The sequence below is a fragment of the Berghia stephanieae genome, chromosome 4 (genome assembly GCF_034508935.2).
Source record: "Berghia stephanieae isolate SIO BIC M18660-M18661 chromosome 4, UCSD_Bste_1.3, whole genome shotgun sequence".
NCBI lineage: Eukaryota > Metazoa > Mollusca > Gastropoda > Nudibranchia > Aeolidiidae > Berghia > Berghia stephanieae.
Window position 1 is genome coordinate 43,159,186 of NC_088363.1, and position 5,000 is coordinate 43,164,185.

General features: G+C 31.6%; 2 long non-coding RNA genes across 2 annotated transcripts in view; both read right to left on the reverse strand.

Annotated features, from left to right (window-relative positions):
- Window positions 1-4,187: 4,187 nt before the first annotated feature.
- Window positions 4,188-4,789, reverse strand: LOC144970633 (uncharacterized). Its single transcript, XR_013645005.1, has 2 exons — window positions 4,650-4,789; window positions 4,188-4,325 (listed from the first exon to the last, which is right to left on the reverse strand). It is a non-coding gene; the product is annotated as an uncharacterized LOC144970633 (long non-coding RNA).
- Window positions 4,703-5,000, reverse strand: part of LOC144970632 (uncharacterized) — a 1,274-nt gene continuing 976 nt past the window's right edge. Inside the window, exon 2 of the long non-coding RNA XR_013645004.1 lies at window positions 4,703-4,827. This is a non-coding gene — a long non-coding RNA (uncharacterized LOC144970632). The remainder of the gene's footprint in view (window positions 4,828-5,000) is intronic.

Consider the following 5,000-nt stretch of genomic DNA (forward strand, 5'->3'; position numbering starts at 1 on the left):
GTCTTTTGCTATGGATGCTAAGTTCATAAGGTCTTCCTTTGATTTTAATTCTTTGTTATTTTGAAATCATTTTAGGTCTCTATTGAGGACAGTATGAATTGACGTGGGTGGTCTACCTTGATCTTTCTTGTGTCAGATGGGGTAAAGAAAGTATTCATGGCTTTATTAGCTTGTATATTTTCATCTCTTCTGAGTATATCCCCAAAAAGCCGCCATCTTGCCTCCAGGATTTGAATGGATAAGGGTCTTTCATTGCATTTTTTATATAGTGTTTATTGCTTAATCAGATTCCTTATAATTGAAACTTGGATAACAACCAAAATATCAGTGCCTCAGAGATTAAATCATTCCTTGGCAACATCGGTACGCCCTTGCCCTGTTTTATTTATTATTTACCTAGAAAATGCTTTAACAGATGTGCGTAAATCTGTACCTTCGGCCCAATCACGTTTTAAAAACGAAATCCCCATGGAAATTGCAGATGAAGACGACATTGACTCTATTGGCCTGAAACAAGTGTGTGTAAATGACATCCAAAGAGCCTTACAAAATCACCAACTGTACGTTAATACTGACAAAACAGATGTACCATTACTGTCAAGGAATAAAGAACCACGAAAAAAGTAGGATCATTAATAGGAGACAAGGAAGATGTAGAAAGAAGAAAAAGTTTATCGACGGCTGCACTTAATAAATTATTACATATATATGGATTAGTAAAGACAGAATAAAAATAAACACTAAAATCAAATTATACACAACCCTTGTAAAATCCGTGCTTATATACAACTGCGGAACATGGGCACTGACTGGAACCGAAGAGCAAATATTAGACAGATTCCAGTATATATATATATATATATATATATATATATATATATATATATATATATATATATATATATATATATATATATATATATATATATATATATATATATATATATATATATTATAGGGCTGTCATTATTCCCAGACAGGGTCTGCCAATAACGAATATTGGTTATTCCCAGACACCTGTAACAAGTTGGCAGAAAGTTTTTATGCAAAATGCCAAACTAGGCTTGAAAAATACCAAAAAATTTCTGAAAAGGCCAGTGGTTATTTGTGTCCCAAAACAGTTAATATCAAGTGATATTTAACACAAGATGAAAATGAATAGTAATCCCAGTGGCGTGGGGCCATTGGATAGAATGGTGCCAGGCACCACACCAATCTTTTAAAAATCATTAACATCATAATTTAATTAAAAATAAAAAAGAAATTTTAACTCCACTGTCTTTTGCCAACTCGCAAACAACATAGGTACTGCCTTTTTAGTCTCCACTCTATTCAAGATTCCGAATCGCGCACTGCGCCGACTCGTGTGTTGGTGACATCACTGCGCGAATTTGTGACTGACTCAACACCGTGGTGCAAAGCAATCCAAGTTCCAGTTAATGCTCTGTCCTTTAGTATCGCTACAGCTGATTGAGCTATCCTCAAATAGCGGAAAACCCCTCGACTTGTGCCAGGATCTGAGAGCTCCACCGTTGGACTTGAGGGATGCGCCAATGTTGCACCATTTACGTCATAATTAGGATAACTTCAGCCATCCAAAAGATTACATTAACTGTCAAAAACACTGATCATTGTCAAGTTTATTTGTAAGTAGCAAAGAAAAACAACATAAAACTTAAAAATATGACATATCAAAATCCCCCTCCCCCCACCTCTTTTTCACGATTATTGAATAAAGTAATTCTTTGCAACGAAGCATTGTGGACGAATTTACCAACATTTTTCTTGCTTGTAGTGCCGAGTTGATGGTTACGTGTGTATGAGTGTTTATTTGTGTGTGTGTGTGTATGTGTGTGTTTGTGCGTGTGTATCTGTGTCAGTCAGAGAAAGAAAGCGAAGATTGTCAACAGTTATACTTTGGTGTGTTTTTTGATTTCTTAAGTACTTAAGTGGAGTGATTTTTTCTTTGTGATGCTTTAAGATCTGAATCTACCTGTTATTTGCGCAATCATTAATCGTATTCCACTGATTTCCATTATTTGAGATATACTTTGAAGTTTTGTTTTGTTAAACATTGAATTGCAATGAATCAAGTTGACTCTTTACTTCACCGACCGTTTGGGAGATTGACACTAGAGGACAAATTAGAAATAAAAAGACTAGTTCCTCACCAACCAACTGATTTTGAATTAACACAGGTGTGGAAATCTCGAAAACGCTCTTTTTCAGTGACATGGTATGACAGACATGAATGGATCACAATTAGTTTAGAAAAAAACAACGTTTCTTTTGTTTTTATTGTCTACTTTTTACAGATACAACAAACACTGACAAATCATGGACATCTATAGGCTATAGTGACCTTAACCACTTCCATCGTTTTTCTTGACCTCCTGAACGTTGTTTTAGCACCCTTAAGGGGGGACCTGTAGTCAAAAATCCATTTTTGATTGTAATGCTAATATTGCTATTCCCTTGTTATTTTAAGGTGGTAGGAGGTCTAATTTGATGATTAACACCAAAAAAAGCCAAAAACAAAAATTTTTTTAGACATAGTGAGAAAAAATAGGCTAAAAATAGACCAAAAATCCCAAAATTTCTTACAGTAATGCAGCCAAAACCAACGAATAGATCTCTTCCAAATTTACACACAATGTTTCTTACAACAAGAGCTATACCATGACGTAAAGGTTTAGCAATAGTCCTGAAAATAAATTTTTAAGAATTTTTTTTCGATTTCGGCTGAAAATTTGGCGCGGAATTACAGTAAAATTCGATTTAAAAATTCATAAAACTCCTCAATTTTAGTTTACCCCAAAACCCCTACGTCATGGTACAAAACACATTATAAGAAAGAATCTGACCAAATTTGAAGACAATCTGATGGAAAATAATCCAGATATGAATGTTAGAAAATCAGAAAATGACGCAAAATGGAGTTTTGAGAAAACGCAAAATTTGTCTTTAATTTGATAATAAAGTTAATTTTGCAGACAAGCAAAGGAAAACATCCATCAAAATTTCAAAGTATATTCAATATAGAACAAGAAAACAGTTAAATTTTGTACATTTATCAAATTCTGAAAAAATTATGATCGATTCGCTAACCCATACCCCTAAGAAAAAATTATCGGAAAAATTGAATGATATCAGTTTTTTACAAAAAAATTAATTTAGCGATCAAGTATGCTTTATATTTATAAAATTCATCAATTAAATCTCATAAACTAATAATGTGATGTATAATTTGATGTTAAACATCCCAAAAAACTCAGAATTTTTTAAATAAAATTTTTAAGGGGCATTATAGGCTAAAATTAGACGTAAAACCCTAAAATTTCTAACACAGATGCACCAAAAACTAGCATATAAATTTCTTTCAAATTTAAACACAATGTTTCTCACATAAATAGCTATATCGTGATGGAAGAATTTATCAATAGTCTGGAAAATAAAATTTTTAGAATTTTTATTTGATTTTGACTGAAAATTTGGCGCGTATCGACAGAAAAAAATTAATTAAAAAATTTATAAAATTGCTAAATATTAATTTACCCCCAAAAACTTCCATCATGATGTAAAAGACATCATAGAAAAGATTCTGAATAAATTTGAAGATGATCTAAAGGAAAATGGCTAAGATAGGATTGCTAGAAAATCAGAAAATGACATAAATCGGAAATTTGAGAAAGCGCAAACTTTTTTAATAATTTGACATTGAGACTGATTTTGCAGGCAAGTAAAAGAAATGATCCATCAAACTTTCAAAATATGACCATTATAGGACAAGAAAACAAGAAAACTTTATAATTTAATCTAAGTCTAAAAAATTTATAATCGATTCGCTAACGCATACCCCCAAAAAAACAAAAAAACTATAAAATTCAATTTTTTCCGTATTCAGAGATAAAATAATTTTGAGGTCAAATATGATTTATATCTTATGAATTCATTATTGTAATCACAAAAACTAATTATTTACTGTATACAATAGATTATAAAGAGATTTCTAGATATATTAAAAAGTCTCGAAATATGATTTCGTAAAATATGATATGGCGCGCTACCCTCATTTTTCAATGCTGCTTGAGAGACAAGTCATATAAAATTAGATATCTAGTCAATTTTAACTGCAAAATCAATTCTATTTTAGACAATAAAACGGCTAAATGATGCAAATAGATATAGCTCAGAATAAAAAGCAATTTGCTTTCCCAAACCCCTTGGAAATAAATTCCTTTCGCCTCAATGCAGGAAAAATCAACACCACTTGTTTGCCACCGCTTTTTTAGTACCGTAGTTCCACAAAGAGGGTTGATCTTGCTCTGGTTGGTAAAAAAAAAAGAGATATTTCATTAGCAATTTTTGGAAATACATTATAAGTCATTGACAGAAAATGCATCTGTCAAAGAAAGACCAATAAATAAAATGGTCATCATTCACACCAACACAGTTGAAATTTCATTGTTTTTACATCCACAGAACAGAACTCTTGGCGACAAACAATTTTCTGTTATTAAGTTAATATATTCAGTAGTAATTCATTTCAAATGATGTTTTATCATTTTCATTAGAAAAATGAGTATTTACTTTATTGATCATTAATCAAAAATGTAAAGGCGCTATGGAGATTTGGAAACATTACTAACCAGTGTCAAAAAGTACATGCAGACACTCTGCTGTGCTGGCCCAGATGATGGTTTGCTGGTTGATCAGTTTGCCACAGGAGGGCCTCAACACACCTTTCCAGAATAGCCCTTGAGCCAGCATCTTTATTTATTGTCAGGACACCAGTACAGTACAGTCAACTGAATTCTTTCATGTTAGCTGTCGATGAAAACAAAAAATTAAATTAAATTCACTGCAGTGAAAATGGCACATATGCCAATGCCATTGCTAAAGTTTAAACAACAACAACAATAATAATAATAATAATAATAGTAATAATAATAAAATAATAATAATAATAATAATAATAATAATAATAATAATAATAATAA